The 27,094-nt window shown below is 43.6% G+C and overlaps 1 protein-coding gene and 1 pseudogene across 2 annotated transcripts in view; one reads left to right on the top strand and one right to left on the bottom strand.

Annotated features, from left to right (window-relative positions):
* Positions 1–278: 278 nt before the first annotated feature.
* Positions 279–27,094, bottom strand: part of LOC136170578 (apolipoprotein L3-like) — a 59,145-nt gene continuing 32,329 nt past the window's right edge. Inside the window, exons 5-7 of one of the 2 annotated variants that reach the window (XR_010663656.1) lie at positions 21,195–21,302; positions 16,440–16,559; positions 279–4,431 (exon numbers count right to left, since the gene is read on the bottom strand). The gene's annotated coding sequence lies outside the window, so the exon portion shown is untranslated. The remainder of the gene's footprint in view (positions 4,432–16,439; positions 16,560–21,194; positions 21,303–27,094) is intronic. The other variant, XR_010663657.1, reaches the window with a different exon arrangement.
* LOC136164772 (zeta-crystallin-like) lies at positions 16,944–17,902 on the top strand (annotated as a pseudogene).

Here is a 27,094-nt window from a genome sequence, read left to right as displayed (position 1 = left end):
AATTATTTGTTCTAGTTCTGTGAAAAATACTGTTGATAACTTAATAGGAATTGCATTGAATCTATAGATTGCTTTGGGTAGAATAGCCATTTTGACAACATTGATTCTTCCAATCCATGAACACGGTATGTTTCCCCATCTGTTTGTGTCCTCTTTGATTTCTTTCATCAGTGTTTTATAGTTTTCTATGTATAGGTCTTTTGTTTCTTTAGGTAGATATACTCCTAAGTATTTTATTCTTTTTGTTGCAATGGTGAATGGTATTGTTTCCTTAATTTCTCTTTTTTTTTTTCTCATGGTTAGTGTATAGGAATGCAAGGGATTTCTGTGTGTTAATTTTATATCCTGCAACTTTACTATATTCGCTGATTAGCTCTAGTAATTTTCTGGTAGAGTCTTTAGGGTTTTCTATGTAGAGGATCATGTCATCTGCAAACAGCGAGAGTTTCACTTCTTCTTTTCCTATCTGGATTCCTTTTACATCTTTTTCTGCTCTGATTGCTATGGCCAAAACTTCCAAAACTATGTTGAATAGTAGTGGTGAGAGTGGGCACCCTTCTCTTGTTCCTGATTTCAGGGGAAATGCTTTCAATTTTTCACCATTGAGGGTAATGCTTGCTGTGGGTTTGTCATATATAGTTTTTATTATGTTGAGGTGTGTTCCTTCTATTCCTGCTTTCTGGAGAGTTTTAATCATAAATGGGTGTTGAATTTTGTCAAAGGCTTTCTCTGCATCTATTGAGATAATCATGTGGTTTTTGTCTTTCAATGTGTTAATGTGGTGTATTACATTGATTGATTTGTGGATATTAAAGAATCCTTGCATTCCTGAGATAAAGCCCACTTGGTCATGGTGTATGATTTTTTTAATATGTTGTTGGATTCTGTTTGCTAGAATTTTGTTAAGGATTTTTGTATCTATGTTCATCAGTGATATTAGGCTGTAGTTTTCTTTTTTTGTGCCATCTTTGTCTGGATTTGGAATTAGGATGATGGTGGCCTCAGAGAATGAATTTTGAAGTTTACCTTCTTCTGCAATTCCTGGAAGAGTTTGAGTAAGATAGGTGTTAGCTCTTCTCTAAATTTTTGGTCGAATTCAGCTGTGAAGCCTTCTGGTCCTGGGCTTTTGTTTGCTGGAAGATTTCTAATTACAGCTTCGATTTCCTTACTTGTGATGAGTCTGTTAAGATCTTCTATTTCTTTCTGGTTCAGTTTTGGAAAGTTATACTTTTCTAAGAATTTGTCCATTTCTTCCAAGTTGTCCATTTTATTGGCATAGAGCTGCTGGTAGTAGTCTCTTATGATCGTTTGTATTTCAAGGTTTCTGTTGTGATCTCTCCATTTATCATTTCTAATTTTTTAATTTGGTTCTTCTCCCTTTGTTTCTTAATGAGTCTTGCTAATGGTTTGTCAATTTTGCTTATTTTTTCAAAAAACCAGCTTAGCTTTTTTTATTTTTGCTATGGTCTCTTTAGTTTCTTTTGCATTTATTTCTGCCCTATTTTTAAAGATTTCTTTCCTTCTACTAACCCTGGGGTTCTTCATTTCTTCCTTCTCTAGTTGCTTTCCAGGTCGCTATCTTATATTCTGATCTAGTTTATGGTGTCCTTTGAAATTTTTATTTTTGAGGTCAAATGGCTCTGGGATTTGTGTCTTGGTGAGAAAGTTTTCCTTAACAATATTTTTCCAGATGGTTTCCTCTCTTCTAGTATGTGTTTTCTTTTTTTCTTTTTTCTTTTGGGTTTACATTCAGGTCCCCTCCGGTTTCATTGACCGATTGATTAGAAGCTTTTTGTTCCTTCTTTGACCTCTATTTCTTCCCACTTTTATCTTTCCCTTCCTTCCTTTTTTTCCCCTCCTACTCACCTACTGTCCTGAACCCCTCTCTCCCTGCCTATGTCCTTCTTCTTCTCCTTAAAGCGAACATGTTTAACAGGTACCTACTGCAGTCAAAAAGGAACACACTGTTCTTCTATGCCTTCAAAGGAGCCTCCAGTGCAGTAAAGCATCTTTCAGATTTTAGCTGGAACACATATGTTTCTTCTTATAGAAAACTATCGTGACTGGAGTAAAGAGACATGAGGAAATGCAGGTGTTTCCTGCTACCTGAAAGTAGTGTTCCTAGGAAACTTTTCTGAAACTGGGATGACATTGAGGAAAAAGGTTATAGGTCTCATACCACAGTTTTTTGGCAGAGGGTGATGTTGAAGGAGGAAACAGATAGAGCTGGACTCCATCTTAGGCCAGGCTGCGAACATTAGGCTACACGCATGGTCACCCTCCTAATGGACTCTGAACTTTGTGCCCGGTGTCTATAGAAGTGGCATGCCAATGGGAAACCAGGCTCCCTGGATAAAAAAGCCTCAGGACTTGTACTTGGACTCTCTGCTGCCTATAAAGAATATGCTAATTATCTCCATAACAGAACAGAGTCGTAAATTCCATTATGTTTATTGGGATATGACCACAGGCCTATTGATAAATGTCCACTCTTTATCTAGTCTTGTGACACATGAATCATGGGTTATCTTTGATCGTACCTCTCTTTACCTTGTTCAAACTAGTTTCAAGGAATTTGGAGAAGTGGGTTTGAGCAAGTACACTTAGGGTATATAAGGTTTTCACAAAAACTGGCCGGGGTCCTTGGCTAAGAGAAGACTCTGCCTTGGGCCTGCCGGTGTAATAAACTGCACTCCACTATCTGCACTGTCCTTCTGAGTGAGTTTGCTTCCCAGAACGCGTGACTACAACATTTGGTGCGTTGACCGGGAAACTCCTTACTTTGAGGAGACAAGTCCCATTTGGGACCACTCCGAGGCCTTGCGGCTTGAATCTTCTAGAAGGGGGAAGGCACCTCGCCCTTCTGGAAGGATTCTTCTTTTTAACGCCCAGACCTTTCACGTTAGCAGGTAGTGGACAGCAGCTGGGAAACTGAGTGCTCAGGTGAGGAGGAACCCACCCGGCAAGGTGGAAGAGGGGGCCTGATCACCCCCCTGGGAGGGACTAGAAGGGGCACGGCCTCACAGGAGCCTGGAATAGGCAGGCAGCAGCGATTGCTTGGCACACAGGTTGACTAGCGTGCTAGGGTTTAGGAAGAAATTTGTGAAGGTCATTTAGGAGGTGTGTCCATGCCATCTCATGGAAAATTATTACCAAGTGATCACCAGGGGATTTTTAGGATAGGAAACTGGTCCTTGTATGCTGGTATTCTGCCCTAACCCAGGAGGTGTCGCATCTGCTGTGAAATTCTTGATCCCCTTGGAATTGTTTGGCTAGAAGGAAGGGGATACTTAAGTGAATATGAATTGGCTTTTCCAGAGATGGCCTGGGACATAGGATATTTAACCCATCTGTGTTTTCATCCACACCTGATCAAGCCCACCAAAGCAGAATGGACTTTAAGGGAGAAACAGCCTTGGACCACGTGGTATTCTGGTTTGGCTGTGCTGACCAGCAGGTGAAGACATGCTGATCCCTCTTCTCCCTCTGGGATCTGGCAGGTAAGGCTCTTCCTACCCCAATTAGGAAGGAAGCTGAATGGCAATTTTAGTGTCATTGAGTGGAAATATCAAAAGTGCATAGGGTACTGAGAACTTCGTAGACAGAACGAAAAGGAAAAGTAGAAGAAGGTTCAAGAAGGTAAGCAAGATGGGGGGAAGTGAATCTAAGGCAACCGTATTAGAGTGCATGATTAAAAATTTAAGAAGAGATTTGGAGGAGACTGTGGGGTGACTCGATGGACATGGGTTTGAGTGAACTCCGGAAGTTGGTGATGAAGAGGGAGGCCTGGCGTGCTGCGATTCATGGGGTCGCAAAGAGTCAGACACGACTGAGCGACTGAACTGAACTGGCTGATAGGGTGAAGATGAAGCCTAATCTCCTCCACATACTCTGTGAAGTCGAATGGCCCCCTATGGGAGTAGGATGAAATTCAAGATTTTCACCACCAGAGAACACCATGAGCTTAAAAATAGTGGAAGCAGTCTATACAGTAATCACAGGAGAGCCAGGACACCTGGATCAATATCCATATAATGACTCATAGCTAGGGTTAGCTTGAGACCCTTCTACTTGGACAAGGTTCTGTATCCAGAAGGGAAAGGGAAAAATATTAATGGCACAAAAGTTGACTGATGATAAAAAAGGAAATTCTACAGGATTTGGACGGGGATGACCTGACCCCTCCCCCATACTGGATAATGAGGCGCCTGCCTCCCAGTGCTCCACCAGGACCGGAGGCCGCCTTAATCCCCAATCCAGGGCCTGGTGAAGTTCCTGCAGCAGCCACTGCTCTCCCATCAGCTCTCCTGGAGTTCCTAGAGCCGCCGTTTTGCAGGCTCCAATCCCCGGTGACAGACGCCTCTGGCCAACACTTCCAGGATCCGGCTCCAGCTGAACCTCCGAATTTATACCTGCATCTCCTGGTGAGTACTGACAAGAAGGGGAGGGAGACGTTAGAATTAAGCAGAGATTGCACTCTGCCAGAGAGCTGGAAGGAATGAAAGAGAACAGACAAGAGATTTGCAATGCTAGCTGCTGCTCTGGGAAAGTCTATCTCAGGCCCTCTGGAAAACCTCCTCTGCCCCAGGGACAGGACAGTCCTTCAGCTAGTCCCAACGGAGGCCCCAGGCCCTGTTTCAGGCAAACACGTGTGCCTGGTGCCAAGCTTTTGCCCACTGGAAGAATGAATGCACTAAGGCAAGGAAGGAAGAGGACGTTCCTGCAGTTGTTGGGTTTGCTAACTTGGAAATTAAATAGGGCTGCTGGGGCTCAGAGATATCAAGTCCCCGAGAGCCCATGTTAACCTTAGAAGTAGGGAACCAAAACATTGACTTCATGGTGGATACAGGAGCAGAACTGTCAGTAGTAACAAAACCTGTGGCACCACTGTCCAAAGAGACTACCACTGTAACTGGGATATCAGGAGAAGAGATGATGAAATCATTTTGCCAGCCCAGAAAATGTCAGATGGGGGGGCACCACGTTATTCATGAATTCCTCTACATTCCTGAGTGCCCAGTACCCCTGCTGGGATGAGACTTGCTCTCCAAACTAGGAGCACAAGTGACTTTCTCTCCTGAGGAGAGGCCAGTGCCCTTCCAGATGGGCACTATGACTTATTTGCTCTCTCTCTCAATACCACCCCAAGATGTGTAGAGGTTGCATGACCCTCTGAAGGGAGAACTGGGTGGGCTGGGAGAGCATGAGAGAGAGCTAACTCTATTCCCTGAGGTCTGGGTGATTGACACCCCCCCCCTTCCCCCAGGCTGGCTAAACATCAAGCCCCAGTGATAATAGAACTCAAACCAGGCACCGTCCTGGTTAGAAAGTGCTAGTACCCGCTACTGATAGAGGCCTGGGCCGGCATACTACCCCACACCAATCGATTGAAACAAGCGGGCATTCTAGTAGACTGCCAGTCGGCCAGGAATATGCTGATCCCACCAGTCAAAAAGGAAGGAGGACAGGACTGTAGGCCTGTACAAGATCTCAGGCTAGTCAACCATGCTACTGTGACTTTACACCCCACTGTTCCAAACCCCTATACCTTACTTAGCCTCCTGCCAAAGGCTAAAGTTTATACTTGCCTAGATCCCAAGGATGCTTTCTTCTGCGTACACCTCGCCCCAGTGTCACAGCCCATCTTTGCCTTTGAATGGGAAGATCCAGTCGGGGGCACCAAACAGCAGTTCACCTGGACTGCCCCACAAGGGTTTAGGAACTCTCCAGCCATCTTTGGGGAAACCTTGGCTTTTGACCTGGACTCATTCCATCTGAAAGAGTTTGGATGTTGGTTCCTACAATACGGGGATGATCTGCTGCTGGCTGCCGAGACCAAGGAAAAATACTGGAAAGGGACAAAAGCTCTGTTCTAGCTGCTGATGGAAGCAGGTTACCGGGTGTCGAAGAAGAAGGCACAGATCTGCAAGGAGGAGGTAAGGTATCTGGGGTTTGTGTTAAAGAAGGGCACAAGGTTCCAGACCCTAACTGGGTCCTATATACTGATGGCAGTAGCCTGATAAAACGAGGACAACGGCTGTCAGGTTAGCCAAAGCGGAAGGGGCCATCAAGACTGAAAAGGGATGGTGGGAATTGCCACGTGGCAAATTATTGGTACTGGAGGAGCTGGCACATACTCTGGTAAGCCAAACACACCAAGCAACCCACCTAGGCCATGCTGCCTGCTCACAGGTTAATGCTGCCTCTCGGGTATTCAGACAAAATCCTCCGGGTATTCAGCTGAAAGGCATGCTGCCCTTTGAACACCTGGGAGTGGACTTCACTGAAATGAAACCTCACCGACACTACTGTTACCTGCTGGTCATGGTATGTTCGTTCTCGGGATGGGTAGTAGCTTTTCCTACCTGGACTGAAAGAGCATCAGAAGTAGCCTGGTGCCTGCTTAGCGAAATAGTTTCCAGATTTGGACTTCCTACCAGCCTTGGTTCAGACAGTGACCTGGCTTTTGTAACTGATTTAGTACAAGAAGTAAGCAAGACTTTAAACATCAAATAGAAACTGCACACTGCATATAGGCCCAGAGTTCTGAGATGGTGGAATGAATCAACTGGACACTTACAAAGACCCTCCAAGTGGATCATAGAGACTGACTGCTCCTGGGTGGACTTGCTTCCGACACCTCTGCTCAGACTCAGGATGATACCACCATCCCAAGGCTGTTCTCCATACGAAATTGTGTATGGGAGGACCCCTCCCATAATAAAAGAGGAGTCAACAAGTTTGCCTCAGGTAAGGGGGGGATAGGATTTCGCAGCAGATGGAACTGGATAAGGTAATAAATTGGGTAACTAAGTTTGTACAAGAAAGGGTGCCATTCCCTCTTGGGGAACAGATTCATGAGTTTACACTTGGTGATCAAGTATGGGTCAAAGATTGGAAACATGATTTGCTAGCCCTTGGTGAAAGGGCCCTTATGTTATTCTAACTACCCCTACTGCAGTTAAAGTTGCAGGTATTGTCCCTTGGATTCATCATACAAGGGTGAAGAGAACATACCACGCAGACCCAGAAAACGCTGAGTGAACTGCACAGAGGGACCCCGCTGAGCCTCGAGAGACTAAGACTATCCTTAAGAAGGAAAAGAAGATCCTGGACGAGCCCCTTCAGGATGAAGCTGCACGATCAACTCCTGCTGCTTGGCCTCATCAATGTGATTTTGAATTTAACTTCCGTTTCAACTCAGGACAATGTTTTCATCTCATGGGCACATTCCTACGCGGACTTCCACAACACCTTCAACTGCTGGGTATGTGGGGCTATACCTCTGTCTGTGACTGATAGACTTCTTTGGCGGGAGTCACCACTCTGCCAAGGAGATTTTAAACCACTCTGCTCTTTTCTGGGACGACAAAAAGAGACTTTCCTCTCTCTTTTCAAACATAACTTCTTCTTGCTCTCTTGGTGTAAGACCTATAGTCAATAGACTCGGGTCATGGGGTTACATTTGATATAAATGCCAGTGTAACAAAAGCCTAACCTACATCAAGCCCCAGTAAATCTACCTTATTTACATACTAAGTGGACAAGATCTGTGTTTCAATGGTATGAGTATATTGTTGCCTTATTCATGCCCTCTATAGGGACAACAGATACTATGATTAAAGTAGAGGCCTTGACCAATTTCACAAAACAGGCTCTCCTATATAGAACAAAAGCCATCCAAGTCTTAATGTACTCCTTTCCCAATTTGGAACCAGTCTGTTGTTCCATGTCTGGTTCTAACTGTTGCTTCTTGACCTGCATACAGATTTCTCAAGACACAGGTAAGGTGGTCTGGTATTCCCATCTCTCGAAGAGTTTTCCACAGTTTGTTGTGATCCACACAATCAAAGGCTTTGGCATAGTAGTAAAGCAAAAGTAGATGTTTTTCTGGAACTGTCTTGCTTTCTCGATGATCCAACGGATGCTGATAACTTGATCTCTGGTTCCTCTGCCTTTTCTAAATCCAGTTTGAACATCTGGAAGTTCATAGTTCACGCACAGCTGAAGCCTGGCGTGGAGAATTTTAGAGCTTCCCTGGTGGTTCAGAAGTTAAAGCATGTGCCAGCAATACCGGAGACCCAGGTTCAATCCCTGGTTGGGAAGATCCTCTGGAGAAGGAAATGGCAACCCACTCCAGTACTCCTGCCTTGAAAATTCCATGGATGGAGGAGTGTGGTAGGCTACAGCCCATGGGGTCACAGGGAGTTGGACACGTCTGAGCGACTTCACTTTCTTTCACTTTGCTAGTGTGTGAGATGAGTGCTATTTTGCGGGAGTTTGAGCATTCTTTGGCATTGCTTTTCTTTGGGATTGGAATGAAAACTGACCTTTTCCAGTCCTGTGGCCACTGCTGAGTTTTCCAAATTTGCTGGCATATTGAGTGCAGCATTTTCACAGCATCGTCTTTCAGGACTTGAAAGAGCTCAGCTAGAATTCCATCACCTCCACTAGCTGTGTTAGAAGTGATGTTTCCTAAGGCCCACTTGACTTCACACTCCAGGATGTCTGGCTCTAGTCCAGTGATCACACCGTCATGGTTTTCTGTGTCATTAAGATCTTTTTCATACAGTTCTTCTGTGTATTCTTGTCACCTCTTTAATATTTTCTGTTTCTGTTAGGTCCATACCATTTCTGTCTTTTATTGTGCCCACCTTTGCATGAAATATTCCCTTGTTGTCTCTGCTGTTCTTGAAGAGATTTCTAGTCTTTCCCATTTTATTGCTTTCTTCCATTTCATTGCATTTCTCACTTAGGAATGTTTTCTGATCTTTCCTTTATATTCCTCTTGAACTCTGTATTCAAGTGGATATATCCTTCCTCTCTCCTTTGCCTTTTGCTTCTCTTCTTTTCTCAGCTATTTGTAAGGCCTCCTCAGATAACCATTTGCCTTTTTGCAGTTCTTTTTCTTGGGGATGATTTTGATAACCACATCCTGTACAATGTAAAGAACCTCCATCCATAGTTATTAGGACTCTGTCTATCAGATCTCGTCTCTTGAATCTATTTGTCACTTCCAATGTATAATTGTAAGGGATATGATTTAGGTCATACGTTGATGGTCTAGTGGTTTTCCCTTCTTTCTCCAATTTGAGTCTGAATTTTGCAGAAAGGAATTCATGATCTGAGCCACAGTCAGCTCCCAGTCTTCTTTTTGCTGACTCTATAATGCTTCTTCATCTTTGGCTGCAAGGAATATAATCAATCTCATTTCAGTATTGACCATCTGGTGCTGCCTATGTGTACTCATCTCTTGTGTTTTTGGAAGAGCGTGTTTGCTATGACCAGTGCATTCTCTTGCCAGAACTTCATTATCCTTTACCCTGCTTCATTTTGTACTCTAAGGCCAAACTTGTCTGTTACTCCAGGTATCTCTTGACTTCCTACTTTTGCATTCCAGTCCCCTATGATGAAAAGGACATTTTCTTTGGGTGTTAGTTCTGGAAGGTCTTGTAGGTCTTCATAGAACCGTTCACCTTCAGCTTCTTCAGCATTAGTGGTTTGGGTATAGAGTAGATTACTGTGATATCGAATGGTTTGCCTTGGAGACAAACCAAGATCATTCTGTCATTTTTGAGACTGCACCCAAGTACTGAATTTTGGACTCTTTTGTTGTCTATGAGGGTTACTCCATTTCCTCTAAGGGATTTTTGCCCATAGTAGTAGATATAATGGTCACCTGAATTAAATTTGCCCATTCTGGTTCGTTTTAGCTCAATGATTCCTAAAATGTCAGTGTTCACTCTTGCCATCTCCTGTTTGGCCACTTCCAATTTACCTTGATTCATGGAACTAACATTCCCAGTTCCTATGCAATATTGCTGTTTTCAGCATCGAACTTGAGTTTCACCACCAGACGCATCCACAAGTCGGTCTTGTTTCCGCTTTGGTTCAGCCTCTTCATTCCTTTTGGAGCTATTTCCCCGGTCTTCTCCAGTAGCATATTGGGCACCTACCAACCTGGGGAGTTCATCTTTCAGTGTCATATCTTTTTGCCTTTTCTTACTGTTCATGGGGTTCTCAAGGCAAGAATTCTGAAGTGGTTTGCCACTCTCTTTTCCCGTGGATCACTGAGTAATGGAATATTACTCAGCCATAAAAAGGTACACATTTGAGTCAGTTCTATTGAGGTGGTTGAACATAGAACCTATTATACAGAGTAAAGTAAGTCAGAAAGAGAAAAACAGATAGCATATACAAATTCATATATATGGAATCTAGAAAGATAGTACTATGAAATTATTTGCAGGGCAGCAATAGAGACACAGACATAGAGAACAGGCGTATGGATACGGGGTGTGGGGGAGGAATGAGAGGGTGGGATGTATGGAGAGAGTGACATGGAAACTTTGCCATATGTAAAATAGATAGCCAATGGAATTTTCTGTCTGACTCAAGGAAATCAACCTGGGGCTCTGTAACAAACTAGAGAGGTGGGAGCGAGGTTCAGGAGGGAGGGGACAAATGTATACCTATGGCTGATTCATGTTGATGTTTGGCAGGAACCAACACAATTGTGTAAAGCCTTTATCTTTCAATTAATAATAAATAAATTTTTAAAAATTTAAAAAAAAGTCACTACTTGAAGACCTACATAGACATTTCTTCAAAGAAGACATAAGACGGCCAACAGGCATATGTAAAGATGCTCGACATTGTTAATTATTAGACAATGCTAATCAAAACTATAATAAGGTGTCTATCACCGCATACCAATCAGAAGGGGCATCATCACCTGAAAGTCTACAAATAATCAATGTTGGAGAAGACATGCAGTAAGAGAAGTCTTGTACAGAAGGTGAGAATGTAAATTGGGGAAGCTGGTATAGAAAACAATATGGAATTTCCTTAAAAACTAAAACTAGAGCTATCATGTGATCCAGTAATCCCATTTCAGGGCATATATCTGGAAAAGACAAAAGCTTCAACTCAAAAAGATACAAGCACTCCAATGTTCATAGTAGCACTACTTACAATAGTCAAAACAAGTAAGTAACCTTAACGTCTGTCAACAGATGAAGGGATAAAGACATCGTGGTACATATACACAGTGGCATATTACTCAGCCAGAAGAACGAATGAAATAATGTCATGTGCAGCAACATATATGGATCCAGAGATAATAAGTAAAGCAAGTGAGAAAGAAAAGTAAAATACATACTATCACTTAAATGTAGAATCTAAAAACAGTGCAGGGAGTTCCCTGGTAGTCTAGTGGCTAGGATTTGCACTTATACTGCTGTGACCACATTCATTCCCTGGCCGGGGAACTGAGATCCCACAGTTCCACTTGGCATCGCCAAAAAAAAAAGAAGAGTAAAAATGAACCTATTCAGTTCAGTTCAGTTCAGTCGCTCAGTCGTGTCTGACTCTTTGCGACCCCATGAACTGCAGCACACCAGGCCTCCCTGTCCATCACCAACTCCCAGAATTGACCCAAACCCATGTCCATCGAGTCGGTGATGCCATCCAACCATCTCAACCTCTGTCGTCCCCTTCTCCTCCTGCCCCCAATCCCTCCCAGCATCAGGGTCTTTTCCAACGAGTCAACTCTTCGCATGAGGTGGCCAAAGTATTGGAGTTTCAGCTTCAGCATCCGTCCTTCCAATGAGCACCCAGGACGGATCTCCTTCAGGATGGACTGGTTGGATCTCCTTGCAGTCCAAGGGACTATCAAGAGTCTTCTCCAGCACCACAGTTCCAAGGCATGAATTCTTTGGTGCTTAGCCTTCTTTATAGCCCAACTCTCACATCCATACACGACCACTGGAAAAACCATAGCCTTGACTAGATGGACGCTTTTGGCAAAGGAATGTCTCTGCTTTTTAATAGGCTGTCTAGGTTGGTCATACCTTTCCTTCCAAGGAGTAAGCATCTTTTAATTTCATGGCTGCAATCACCATCTGCAGTGATTTTGGAGCCCAGAAAAATAAAGTCAGCCACTGTTTCCACTGTTTCCCCATCTTTTTGCCATGAAGTGATGGGACCAGATGCCATGATTTTAGTTTCCTGAATGTTGAGCTTTAAGCCAACTTTTTCACTCTCCTCTTTCAGTTTCATCAAGAGGCTCTTTATTTCTTCTTCACTTTTGCCATCAGATGGCTGTCTGAGGAGGACTTACAAATAGCTGTGAAAAGAAGGGAAGTGAAAAGCAAAGGAGAAAAAGAAAGATAACCCCATTTGAATGCAGAGTTCCAAAGAATAGCAAGGAGATATAAGAAAGCCTTCCTCAGCAATCAATGCAAAGAAATAGAGGGGTGGGGGGACGGGGAGTGGGGGGCAAGGACCATAGGGTCCTGTTCCATTTCAGTAATACTTCAAAATGAACCAACTTCTTCCTAGGCCATCTGATTAACTAACATCCAGTTCAGTTCAGTTGCTCAGTCATGTCCGACTTTGTGATCTCATGAACAGCAGCATGCCAGGCTTCCCTGTCCATCACCAACTCCCGGAGTTTGCCCAAACTCGTGTCCATTTGAAGTGACTTAGCAGCAGCAGCAGTATGTCCATTGAATCAGTAATGCCATCCTACCATCTCATCCTCTGTCATCCCCTTCTCCTCCTGCCCTCAGCTTTTCCCAGCATCAGGGTCTTTTCAAATGAGTCAGCTTTTCACATGGCCAAAATATTGGAGTTTCAGCTTCAGCATCAGTCCTTCCAATGAACACCCAGGACTGATCTCCTTTAGGATGGACTGGTTTGATCTCCTTGCAGTCCAAGGGACTCTCAAGAGTCTTCTCCAACACCACAGTTCAAAAGCATCAATTCTTCTGCATTCAGCTTTTTTATAGCCCAACTCTCACATCCATACATGGCCACTGGAAAAACCATAGCCTTGACTAGACGGACCTTTGTCAGCAAAGTAATGTCTCTGCTTTTTAATATATTGTCTAGGTTGGTCATAACTTTCCTTCCAAGGAGTGTCTTTTAATTGCATGATTAATCACCATCTGCAGTGATTTTAGAGCCCAGAAAAATAAAGTCAGCCACTGTTTACTGTTTCCCCATTAATCTGTCATGAAGTGATGGGACTGGATGTCATGATGTTAGTTTTCTGAATGTTGAGCTTAATCCAACTTTTTCACTCTCCTCTTTCACTTTCATCAAGAGGCTCTTTAGTTCTTCTTCATTTTCTGCCATAAGGGTGGTATCATCTGCATATCTGATGTTATTGATATTTCTCCTGGCAATCTTGATTCTAGCTTGTGCTTCCTCCAGCCCAGCATTTCTCATGATGTACTCTGCATATAAATTAAATAAGCAAGGTGACAATATATAGCCTTGATGTACTCCTTTTCCCATCTGGAACCAGTCTGTTGTTCCGTGTCCAGTTCTAACTGTTGCTTCCGGACCTGCATATAGGTTTCTCAAGAGGCAAGTCAGGTGGAATACCAGACCACAAAGACCTCTTTCAGAATTTTCCACAGTTTATTGTGATCCACACAGTCAAAGGCTTTGGCAGAATAAATAAAGCAGAACCGGATTTTTTTTTAACTATCTTGCTTTTCAATGATCCAGCGAATGTTGGCAATTTCATCTCTTGTTCCTCTGCCTTTTCTAAAACCAGCTTGAACATCTGGAAGTTCTCGGTTTATGTATTGCTGAAGCCTGTCTTGGAGAATTTTGAGCATTATTTTACTAGCGTGTGAGATGAACGCAATAGTGCTTTAGTCTGAGCATTCTTTTGCATTGCCTTTCTTTGGGATTGGAATGAAAACTGACCATTTCCCGTCCTGTTGCCACTGCTGAGTTTTCCAAATATGCTGACATATTGAGTGCAGCACTTTCAGAGCATCATCTTTCAGGATTTGAAATAGCTATTTGAAATAGCTCAACTGGAATTCCATCACCTCCACTAGCTTTGCTCATAGTGATGCTTCCTAAGACCCACTTGACTTCACCTTCCAGAATGTCTGGCTCTAAGTGAGTGATCACACCATTGTGATTATCTGGGTTGTGAAGATCTTTTTTGTCAGTTCTTCTGTGTATTCTTGCCACTTTTTCTTAATATCTTCTGCTTCTGTTAGCTCCATACCATTTCTGTCCTTTATTGAGCCCATCTTTGCATGAAATATTCCCTTGGTATCTCTAATTTTCTTGAAGAAATCTCTAGTCTTTCCCATTCTATCATTTTCATCTATTTCTTTGCATTGATCGCTGAGGAAGGCTTTCTTATCTCTCCTTGCTATTCTTTGGAAATTTGCATTCAAATGTGAATATCTTTCCTTTTCTCCCTTGCTTTTCACTTCTCTTCTTTTCACAGCTATTTGTAAGGCCTCTTCAACAGCCACCTTGCCTTTATGCATTTCTTTTTCTTGGGGTGATCTTGAGCCCTGTCTCCTGTACAATGCCAGGAACCTCCATCCATAAGTCTTCAGGCACTTTGTTTATCAGATCTAGTCCCTTAAATCTATTTCTCACTTCCACTGTATAAGGAATTTTTTTAGGTCATACCTAAATGATCTAATGCTTTTTCCCACTTTCTTCAATTTCAGTCTGAATTTGGCAATAAGGAGTTCAAGATAATTTGTTTTAAAATGTGTGAGTGTCCCTGGCAGGCAGTGTTCCCTATGCTCTGCCACTCACTGAGCTCCAGAACAGTAATGCATCCTGGGGACAATTGAAGCTTCGGGTGTGAAAACCACCCAGACTCTACCCTGTGGCTGATGGAAACCCACAGGCTTCCTGTAATGCACTGGGATCATGATGGCTTTCCGTGTGTCCTGTCTGTTCTATAGGGAATTCTCACATCTGAAGGTGGTTTTGAGGATACCCTAAATTTGCCATTGGTTCAAATGAAAGCATAGTCCTTGGCACTGTGCCCTCACTCTTTTGCAGATTGGTTGTCACTGTGACTTAGAAGTTGTAAAAATAGAAAAAACAACCAAAAGTCAGAACTAGAAGGCACCTTAACGTCATTTGGTCTGCCATTGGCTGTCTTCTAAACCTTGTGCCCTTGACCTTCCCAGCAGAAGCTCCCTGAGTCCATCCACTGCCCCAATTACCTGGAAATCAGGAGATGTGTTGCTGGTTCCCCTGACCTCTGCAGCCCACCTCAGTGACTCCTGATCAAGCACCTCTGACCTCTCAGGGGTCACATATTAATTCGTGGCTTCATGAGCCTGCCCCAAGGTCATGTGCAGCTTTGTGGATCCTCTAAAGATTCAAGAGGCTTGAGGAAACATCCGTCTGAATGGCTGAGCCTGAAGAGACCAGCATTTACACAGCTGGTGGAGGAAGTGTTTTCCTCTTCTTGGGGATGCGTGAGGCTCCTCAGAATCCCTCAGATGACACATAGTCACAGCCACTCACTGTGACCCTGGACGACTCACTGAGCCACACGGCCTTCCACTGTCAGGGAGGCTCCACTTAGATTAGAAAAGGGTCCCAGATGCAGGGAGAAGCCAGGTCCTAGGCTGGATGTGGAGGACATATTCACCCAGGGCCCTCTAGCCCAGCATGAGGGGATCCCATCAGGGAGGGAAGAAATGTCCCCCCTCCCACTCAGGGGACCTCTGCTAGGGTCAAAGTCCCTTCAGTTCCGTGTCCTCGGGGCCCACTCTCCTCACTCTAGTCCTGGTCCTGCTGTCCAAGCCTGCCTACTAGTCCTCCAGCCTGGAACCTCTACTCCACCCTGACCCTGGTCGAGGTCTCCCTAGGCCTTTGGATGAGATGATTTCACTTGGTTCCCTACCTCTGTCTGTGCAGTTCACTCTGAGGCCATCAGCAGAGTCCATCAGACTGAACTGCTATTCCCACTGGACACAGGCAAGTCTGAGACTCTGACATATAAGCCCAGAGCTCCAGAGTGGGGCAGCGGTAGATCCAGGGTCCCACCAGCTCCTCCAGCTCCTCTCTAGCCTCTCTGCCTTATGGGCCAGCAGGATCCTGCTGTTTGATTTGGTACAATCGTTTGGTACAATTCCTAAAATGGGGAATTGAAAGGCTCTAGGCAGAATCCTGAGTAATACAAACAATAGCGTCAGGATTTTCTGACTTGTCCCAAAGGAAATTCTGCTTGATTCTCATCATCAGAAAGAAGACTCTTGGCCCCTGTCTCTTTCCAGCAAGTTTTTAAAATGTTAATATTGACTGAACACCTACTCTGTGTCAGTCACTATGGGAAGCTCTTTGCATGCATACTCTCAGTGTCCTCACAGTTTAACTGGACAGATGGAGAAACTAAAGCAGAGCATAATTCAGTAACATGTCCAAGGTCACATAACCTGCTCCTTTCTTGCAGGTTTCATCTTTTGTCAATTCAAGGTTGTTCACCCCCAGCATATGACATGGAGGAAACATTCCTCATGACATGTTGAGAAGGAACATCCTCAGCCCCCACCATAGGGTCCTGCTTGGAGGAGGTGTGCCTGCCAGGAGGAAACTAGCCTGGTGCTGGGGGTTGTGGGTGGCCTTCCTGATACACCTGTGTAGGTTACCTGGACAAACCAGCCTTTGCCTCAATTTTCCTCAGGAATTCAGTCAGCAGGAGTAGCAGTTCCTCTCTGCTGAGTGTGTCCCAGAGACACTCAGGGACATCCTCAAAATGATCTCAATATCTAGATGAGAGGAAAGGGAATAAAGTTAGAACTTGTGAGGTGAAAAAGGAAAAGCATTTGTCGCTCAGTGCTCTTTGACTTTTTCGACCCCATGGACTACAGCCTGCCAGGCTCCTCTGTCCATGGAATTCTTCAAGCAAAAGTACTGGAGTGGGTAGCCATTCCCTCCTCCAGGGGATCTTTCCGACCCACGGATCAAATCCAGGTCTCCTGTGTTGCAGACAGATTCTTTAGTGTCTGAGTCACAAGGAAAGCCCAGAAAAATGTGTGGTGGATAATAAATGGTATTGAGTAGCTTTTCTTTTTTTTTTTAAAACCCTGTGGAATCTGGAGGAGGGCTTGCAGATTTTGATTTTCCAGCCTAGAACAGGTATCTAGATCACTATGGTGACAGGACAGAAGTTGGTGAGAGCTATTTGAGTTTTTGAATTTGGTGGACCCAAAGTGCTGAAACTCCAGTTGGATGTTGCTGTACCAATTCTGAAAGACCACCAGGTTCTAACAAAGTCCAAGCATATGGTGTAAACCCAGGGGACGCATATGTCTGCTCTGGCACTCACAGTATAAAACCGTTTCTACTTTACACTCCTAGCTGAGATGTGGCTGGGATAGTAGAAGCTGCTGGAGAGAACGTATCTGCTTACAAGAAAGGTGACATTCACTACCAGGAGGATCTCTGGGGGCTACACTGTGTTTGTCTCGCAGCGCATGACACTGTTCACATGTTTCCCCAAAAAACTGGACTTTAAACAAGGAGCTGCCATCAGTATCTCGTGTTTTACTGCTTATCGAGTCTGCTCCACAGTGCCTATGTGAAAGCTGGAGGAAGTGTTCTGGGGCTAGTGGAGGAGCTAGAAGAGCAGCATGCCAAATGGTTAGAGCTTATGGCTTAAAGATTTTGGGCACAGCTGCTACTAAGAAAGGACAAAAGATTGCTTTCCAAAATGAAGCCCATGAAGTGTTTAATCACAAAGAAGCCAATAATATTGATTAAATTAAGAAATCTTTTGGTGAATAAAAGTTGATGTGATTATTGAAATGTTTGCTAATGTCAATCTTAGTGATGATTTGAGTTTTTTGTCACATGGAAGTTGGGGAATAGTTGTTGGCAGTAGAAGTCCTATTGAAATAAATCCACAGGATCCATGACAAAGGAATCTAGCACAAAAGGAGTAGCTCTCCCTTCATTCTCCAAGGAGGCATTTCAGCAGTTTGCAGCCACCCTCCAAGCTGGAATGGAAATTGGTTGGTTGAGACCAGTAATAGGCCCCCAGTATTCACTGGAAAGGGCAGCCCAGGCTCATGAAGATATCATTCATAGCTGTGGGGCTATGGAAAAATGAGTCTTCTCTTCAAATGATTAATTCTTGCATTGATTTCCTGTGTAATTAGAGGATTCTTACTTCACTTTTGAGTACACTGCACTTGCTCTGCTTAGCATTCATTTGATTCATTGAGTTTCTTCTATTAAAAAAAAATATTTCTTTTTAGCAATCACAGGCATTGGAGTGTAGTTTATTTTATAGCTGGCAGTATTCTTTATGCCTTCTACCTCTCATCAAGGAATCATCATAATGGGAAACAGGATGCTAGTGATCACTTGGCATTGGAGGAAATTACAGAAATTCCTAATCGATGCTTATCATTAATTCCATACCTTTGACTAAAACATGCTAATTCAAAAGAGGACTGCTTGATTTCCAAGCCCACTTCGCCTTATAAACTTTCTTTAGTCTCTGATTAGCCTACAACTATATTGGAGCTTTTGATGATTCTCTGAACTAAGCAAGACCTCTTTTCCAAACTAATCTCATCTAGATCTACAAGAGGGGCAAGATAAACAATGTCCAGAGAAATCTGTTAGCTTTCCAATATTCCCCAATATTTTATGCTATTCAGTATATTAAGGATTGACTACCAGTGATCCATGTACTCTGTGAGGACAGCAGCCTTATCTCTGGAATGATATAATACTAGGAGCACAGTTGGGCTTCCCATGTGGTGCTAGTGGTAAAGAACCTGGCTGACAATGCAGAAGATGTAGGAAATGCGTGTTTGATCCCTGGGTCGGGAAGATCCCACGGAGGAGGGCATGGCAACCCACTCCAGTATTCTTGCCTGGAGAATTCCATGGACAGAGGAGCCTGATGGGTTATAGTCCACGGGGTCTCAAACAGTGAGAGGTGACTGAAAGGACTTAGCACATCAGGTGCATAGTTTCCAAATATATATGTGTTGATTGGTTCAACTTCCAAGTAAATTTAAAATGATCTCTTTATGTGACAGGGATCATATATTTTTGTTAAAATTAATAAACAAATATGATGCCTTAAGGATGATTTGCTTTTGTTATCATAACATGGTATGTGCAATAAATTCTACAGCTCATTTAAAAAAATGTTATTTAGTATAAATTAGTTAAAATTCATTTTCTTGAACAGCAATCACCTGGGCACTCTTGGTAGAGTAACCTGGGATTATGAATAGAACTGTTTCCCCCCCACCCCCAAATTCATATGTTGAAGGTTTAACCCCCTGGTGACTTTATTTGAAGACTGAACCTTTAAGAAGGTAATTAAGGTAAATGATGTCATAAGTGTGGAGCCCTAATCCAATAAGTTGAATGTCTTTATTAGAAAAGAAGACACCAGATTCTCTCTCTGTTCCTTCCCTCTCCCCCAGAGGAAAGGCCATGTGAGGACAGAGAGAGAAGGCAGTTAGAATTTACAAAAAAAGGTAGAGGTCTCATCAGAAACCACCACTACCTTGATCTTGAACTTCCAAAGCTCCAGAAATAATTATCCAATCCTGGGATTTAAGTGTCTTCAGGAATCTACAATTTTAAACCTTCAGAAAGAGAAGGAGGGCTTCCCAGGAGATGCAGTGGTAAAAATTCACCTGCTAATGCAGGAGATGCAAGAGTCATGCGTTCGATCCTTGGCTCAGAAACATCCTCTGGAGTAGGAGATGGCAACCCACTCCAGCATTCATGCCTGGAAAACCCGAAGAGCAGAGGAGCCTGGCAGATAACAATCCATGAGTTCATAAAGATTCGGACACAACTGAAAAACTGAGCACACACACACACACACACACACACACACACACAAAGCGATGAAATACAAGGGGTGTGTTTTGTTAGTTACTACTTGTGGCAGAGACTGGCAGCACCCTATAAATGACTGCTTTCACGTTTTGGCAGTGAAACAAAAGAAAATTCACATTAAATGTGATAAAGAATTTAATGACAATAAATAGCCTCAGATCAGTACAGAGCAAGATCACTGCTCAAATGAGTTACCAAAATCCCTGTGTGATTTCAGGGATCTAGAGGTTATGGGATTGCTCAGTGTTAGTTACTCAGCCCTGTCCAACTCTCTGTGACCCCATGGACAGTACCCACAAGTCTCCTCTATGCATGAAATTCCCCTGGCAAGAATACTGGAGTGGGTTGCAACTTCTTTCTTCAGGGGATCTTCCCAACCCAGGAATCAAACCTGGGTCTCCTGCATTGCAGGCAGATTCTTTTACCATCTGAGCCACCAAGGAAGCCCAGAAGTTATGGAATTGTAGGTAAGACACAGGCAACTGGAAAATATATATATAATATATGGAGGGTGGGGCTGGGTCACGATGTAAGATGTGTTTCCTGGTACATCCACACACAGATGCATTATTCTTATTTCACAGATGAGGAAAATGAGACTCAGACAGGATAAGGGACAGCCCAAGGCCAGTGAGCAGAAAGTTCAGAGGTGGAATCCAAGGTCAAGTGTCAGATAATTCTTGGACACGACTTGATACCTCCTTATTTTAAACTCCTGTGATTTCTTCATTCTACCATGCAGTACACCTAGAGGGATTTTTGCAAGTGATTTTTGGTGGTGAGCACACTGCAGCATGTACAGAAGTAGAAATATAATGTTGTACACATGAAACTTATGGAAAGTTATAATCTGATGCTACCTGATTTTAAAAAAGGGTTTTGGGCCACCTGCCGTTGAATAAGACTACCATGTGAGAGGCTTCATCTTACTGATCAGAGACACTCAGGATGGGCAGTGAAGAGGTGGAGCCAGACGTGATCCTGTGTAAAACCCCATCATCCCTCCCCTACAGGTGGGAGCCAGCTAAGATCAGACTGGGGTTCAGTTCAGGGTCCGCTGATCCTCACAGAGCGGCTGGGCAGGTGGCAGGGCAAGTGCTGGACAAAAGGTGTCTGTGGTGATACCCAGGGCCTGGGAACAGGAGTAGACGCAGGCCAAGGGAGAGGGCAGCAGGAGCTCCAGGGACCCTGGATGACCTCCCCTCACTGCCCTGCCTGGCCCTGGGGACTCTCTCTGCTGTCCCCCTCCCCGTGGGCTGTCCTGGCCTCACTTCTGAATCACTTGCTAGAGGGCAGTGGGGGAGGAAGTGAGCACCTAGCAAGTGGCTCCCTAAGGAGAGGGCTGGGAAGGAGGCTCTGTGGACACTCCCCCATTGGGGGAACTCCATGTGGCCCCTCTGGGGGGCTCCAGGATGCTTATCCATCCTCTTCTTGGTTCTTGATTCCTCTGTGGGTTAACTCTGCCTGGAAGAACCACCCTCAATTCTGGGTCACATGCAGAACTGGACAGAAAAAAGGCAGCTGACTACCTGAGCATTTTCCAAGGTTTTCTGAGCTCATGGTGGCAGCGGCGGGGTCTCAGAGATCTCCCTTCAGCTCCTTGTTTCCGTCAGGCTGGAAGGAGGTGTGGCTTCACCCTTGGGGAAGAGAAAAGAACTTGTGGGCTCGATCACGAGTGAGCAGTGCCTCCAGGGAACAGGGAGTGGTGAGGTCTCTGGTGAGTTCCCCTGGGACGGCCGCAAGTGCCAGCGGGAATTTAACCCAGCGTGGTTCTCTGTCCCCTGGGCTCTGCAGGTCACTAGTTAAGGAAAGTTACTCATCTCCCGCCAAGTCAGAGTCCTGCTCTCCTGTTAGGGCACAAGGAGAAGGTCATCAGACAGAAGACTCCCATCTGCAAAGTTATAGGAGCAATAAAACCAGAGACAAGAACAGACAGGAGGGAATAATCTGGAAATTAGGTGAAGCTGGGAACACTTGTGTTTACTAATTGGTAATAACTAATGTTGATCCATTGTCTATGATGTGCAGGCTCCTGAAGCTCACTTGAACTTACATCATCCTAAGTTTTCAAGCTGGTTCCAGAACCTGGGCTTGAACCCAGTCTTTCTGATCCAAATCCCAGGTTTGTGATGACCATGCTCTACTCCCTTTAATATACAAAAATATTTATTTGTGGATATATGTGTATCAGTTAAATGAGTGCTTTCATCCCAAAATAATGTCTTGCTCCCCGTGTTCGATTCTTTGCCTTGATAAAGTTCCTGATGACACAGCTCCCAGAGCCCACACTCTCCTTGCTTCTGCAAGAGCCTGTATCCCACAAAGGCCTGGAGTTCCATCGTCCCCACCTCAATTCTTATATCCCTGCCCTGGGCAACTGAGGACCCTGATGGTGCCCCATCCATTCTGCTGTCCTCCCCTGACTACTGGGCTTTAGGTGGTTTCTAATTCCTTATGCAAATAATAGTGTAAAGAGCATTCTCCTTGTATAAAACTACATTTGAGACTGTCTCCTTAAACTATACTTATGAATAGGATATAGCTAGATAGCTATCTAGGATATAGGTTATAGGATCTAGGATATAGCTATCTAGGCTAGACCACAAGGCATTAGCACCTAAAAAATATTCATACCTAGAGACACAGCTGACAGGAGAGAAGAACGGTCTGTTGGGCAGAGTCCCAGAGAGGGATCAAGATGAGAGGGAGGCCGAGAGGAGAGCAAGGGACAAGTTTCCCAACACCATGGCCCATCCCATATTCACAGCAGCCTTCACTCTTCACCAGACTTTTCAGAAAGCTACTTGAGAATGAGTTGCAGGAAAAAAAAAGAAACACAAGAACAACAACAGGTGGTGTGTTTGTATAATTACGGAGGAAGATAAAGGATACCCATGAGAGAGATAGACATGGGATCCAGAAATCAGGAACATCAACCCAGAGGGAAGGGAATCCAAGGATCCCAGCTGGGCATGCAGCACTAGAGAGAAACCAGTCCAGAATGGGATAAGAAGTCCAGAGTTTGTGGGGACAGGGGACTCGGTATCATATGAGCCACAGTTGGAAAGAAATGGAGGAAATGTTGGAGATAAGCAGTGCAAGGGGTGAAAACGAGGCCAATTAGAAACATCAGGAAAAACTAAAGCTTGCTGAAAATCATGTGCAGCTCCAAGGTACAACTTAGCTCTAAAAATGTATTAAAATGCGCAAAAGTCTAAACTCCTTTGTTTGATTTTTTTAAATTTAAGGTAAATTTATTTATGTTCAAGTCTCGGTTTTGGAATTTACCCAAACTCATCTCTACTGAGTTGGTGATGCCATCCTACCATCTCATCCTCTGTCATCCCCTTCTCCTCCTGCCCTCAATCTTTCCCAGCATCAGGGTCTTTTCAAAAGAGTCAGCTCTTCTCATCAGGTGGCCGACCTATTGAAGTTTCAGCTTCAACATCAGTCCTTCAAATGAATACCGAGGACTGATCTCCTTTACGATGGACTGGCTGGTTTTCCCTGCAGTCCAAGGGACTCTCAAGAGTCATCTCACCACAGTTCAAAAGCATCAATTCTTCTGAGCTCAGCTTTCTTTATAGTCCAAATCTCACATCCATACATGACTACTGCAAAAACCTTAGCTTTGATAATATGGACATTTGTTGGCAAAGTAATGTCTCTGCTTTTTAATACGCTGTCTAGTTTGGTCATAACTTTATTTCCAAGGAGTAAACATATTTTAATTTCATGGCTGCAATCATCATCTGCAGTGACTTTGGAACCCAGAAAAATAAAGTCTGACACTGTTTCCACTGTTTCCCCATCTATTTGCCATGAAGTGATGAGACCAGATGCCATGATTTTCGTTTTCTGAATGTTGAGCTTTAAGGCAACTTTTTCACTCTCGTCTTTCACTGTCATCAAGAGTCTCTTTAGTTCTTCACTTTCTGCCATAAGGGTGGTGTCATCTGCATATATGAGGTTACGATATTTCTCCTGGCAATCTTGATTCCAGCTTGTGCTTCCTCCAGCCCCGCATTTCTCATGATGTACTCTGCATATAAGTTAAATAAGCAGGGTGACAATATACAGCCTTTGTATATTTGAAAAGTATTGCTTTCCGGATTTGGAACCATTCTGTTTGTCCATGTCCAGTTCTAACAACTGTTGCTTGCTGATCTGCATACAGGTTTCTCAAGAGGCAGGTCAGGTGGTCTGGTATTCCCAACTCTTGAAGAATTTGCCACAGTTTGTTGTGATCCACACAGTCAAAAGCTTTGGCATAGTCAAAAACGCAGATGTTTTCTCTGGAACTCTCTTCCTTTCTCGATGATCCAGCAGATGTTGGCAACTTGATCTCTGCTTCCTCTCCCTTTTCTGAATCCAACTTGAACATCTGGAAGTTCATGGTTCATGTACTATCGAAGCCTGGCATGGAGAATTTGAGTGTTTCTTTGCTAGCATGAGAAATGACTGCAATTGTGTGGTAGTTTGAACATTCTTTGGCATTGCCTTTCTTTGAGATTGGAATGAAAACTGATCTTTTCCACCCCCGTATGAGAAGGCAAAATGATAGGATACTGAAAGATGAACTTCCCCAGTTGGTAGGTGCCCAATATGCTACTGGATATCAGTGGAGAAATAACTCCAGAAAGAATGAGGAGACGGAGTCAAAGCATCAGCAACACCCAGTTGTGAATGTGACTGGTGGTGGAAATAAAGTCTGATGCTGTAAAGAGCAATATTGCATAGGAACCTGAAATGTTAGGTTTATGAATCACGGCAAATTGGGAGTGGTCAAACAGGAGATGGCAAGAGTGAATATGGACATTTTATGAATCAGTGAACTAAAATGGACTGGAATGGATGAATTTAACTCAGATGACCATTATATCTACTACTGTGGGCAAGAATCCTTTAGAAGAAATGGAGTAGCCACCATAGTCAACAAGAGTCTGAAATGCAGTACTTGGATGCAGTTTCAAAAATGGTAGAATGATCTCTCCTCGTTTCCAAGGCACACCATTCACTATCAGAGTAATCCAAGTGTATGCCCCGACCAGTAATGTTGAAGAAGTTGAAGTTGAATGGTTGTATGAAGACCTACAAGACCTTCTAAAACTAACAGCAAAAAAAGATGTGCTTTTCATTATAGGGAACTGGAATGCAAAAGTAGGAAGTCAGGAAACACTTGGAGTAACAGACAAATTTGGCCATGGAATACAGAATGAAGCAGGGCAAAGGCTAACAGAGTTTTGCCAAGAGAACTCACTGGTTTTAGCAAACACCCTCTTCCAATAACACAAGACAAGACTCTACACATGGACATCACCAGATGGTCAACACCGAAATCAGATTGATTATATTCTTTGCAGCCAGAGGAGAAGTTCTATACAGTCATCAAAAACAAGTGCAGGAGCGGACTGTGGCTCAGATCATGAACTCCTTATTGCCAAATGCAGACTTAAATTGAAGAAAGTAGGGAAAACCACTAGACCATTCAGGTATGACCTAAATCAACTCCCTTATGACTATACAGTGGAAGTGACAAATAGATTCAAGGGATTAGATCTGATAGTGCCCGAGGAACTGTGGATGGAGGTTCGTGACATTGTACAGGAGGCAGGGATCAAGACCATCCCCAAGGAAAAGAAATGCAAAAAGGCAAAATGGTTGTCTGAGGAGGCCTTACAAATAGCTGTGAAAAGAAGAGAAGTGAAAGGCAAAGGAGAAAAGGAAAGATATACCCATTTGAATGCAGAGTTCCAAAGAATAACAAGGAGAGATAAGAAAGTCTTCCTCCGTGATCATTGTACTTGTTAATCAATATAAAAATTAAAATACACTTTTAAAATTTGCGATCTGAAGCACTAAAGGGAGGAGGAGAATTAATATCTCAGTTTACAAAGCTGAGAATCAAGAAATAGTGGGTCCAGTTGAAAGCATAACAAATGAAGATGTAACTAAGGTGCTTACAAGTACAAAACTTCCTAATAGGGGATATCAAATTAGTGAAATAATGATATAAACAGAAGATTGGGAAAGGTATAAGAAAAAGTAAAAAAATAAAGGGAATCCTTATTTTTCCCAGTCAGAAGTAAGTAAATAATACCAAATTTTTAAGTCAAGAAAAGGAAAGATACAACCCTGATTATTGATTAGCTATTGTGGTTGATGACTCCCCACTTTGTACAAGACACCATCCCAATTGCTTGGTATGAATTCACTTCCTCTGAGTTCTCACAATGATCCTATAAGAAAAGCAACTGAAGCTCAGAGAGGTGAAGCAATTTACTCAAAGCACACAGCTAGTGCTAGAGCCAGAATCCAAGTCCAGGTTCCTGTCTCCTGAGGACACATTCTCACACCATTCCGCTTCCCAATGTAGTAATATCATTTAAAGACATTGATTAACTATCTAAGCTTTTCCTTGGGAAGGAATGAGCAGAGCCCTCTGTACAAATTGATCTGTTTAACCATATGCACTTAGGATTGGATTGTATTAACTCTAAGACAGCAGCAGTCACTTTATAGCAGTCAGTAACCCACAAAATGGGGTGGTTTCTAGTGCCACCAACCTCAAGATGATGGAAGCAGTTGAATTAAATGCCAACAAGAAATAAGTGTGACTCCTGCTGTGACAGCTCTCAGTATGGGAGACACATTCCTTTTGATGAAACCAGTTGTCTTAGAAAGCAAAAGTGAAAGTGGAAGTGTTAATCAATCAGGGTGTCTGACTCTGCGACCCCAGGGACTGTAGCCCTCCAAGCTCTTTTGGAGGAAATTCTCCAGGTGAGAATACTGGAGTGGGCATTACCTCCTTCAAGAGATCTTCCCAACCCAGGGATGGAATCCAGGTCTCCTGCATTGCGAGCAGGTTCTTTACCTTCTGAGCTACTAAGGAAGCCCTTTTAATTCTCTAAGTAGAGATGGTAACTGAGGTTTAACCAGAATAATCAGAATGAACAGTAACCCTAAACAGACACACTGTTCAGCAGCATCTTGCCCACCCACATGTGCACACACGGGCTTCTGTCCACTCAAAGGAAGGAAGACCCCTTGCAGGGGAGGTGGATCCCACAGGCTGGCATCTCTGCTCCTGCAAGGGCAAGGATGCTCTTGAAGATGATCAGAGAAGGTCAGAAGGGGCACCCACATAAATAATAATAGTAAAAGATAGTGATTACTATAAAGATGTTTCACTGGGCCAAGCTGAATCTGTGAAAGGCCATGAGTTCAAAATAATATTCCATTGAGAGGACTTTAAATAAAGTGTGATCAAAAAGGGAGACATAAAGTTTAAAAAGTGTGCTAGTGGTAAGGCAGGTGACGCAAGACTCAAGAGACACGTGTTCAGTCCTGGGGTTGGGAAGATGCCCTGGAGAAGGAAATGGCAACCCACTCCAGTATTCTTGCCTGGGAAATCCAATGGACAGAGGAG

This window comes from Muntiacus reevesi, chromosome 1 (assembly GCF_963930625.1).
Source record: "Muntiacus reevesi chromosome 1, mMunRee1.1, whole genome shotgun sequence".
Classification (NCBI taxonomy): Eukaryota; Metazoa; Chordata; class Mammalia; order Artiodactyla; family Cervidae; genus Muntiacus; species Muntiacus reevesi.
This window is presented reverse-complemented; position numbering and strand designations above follow the sequence as displayed.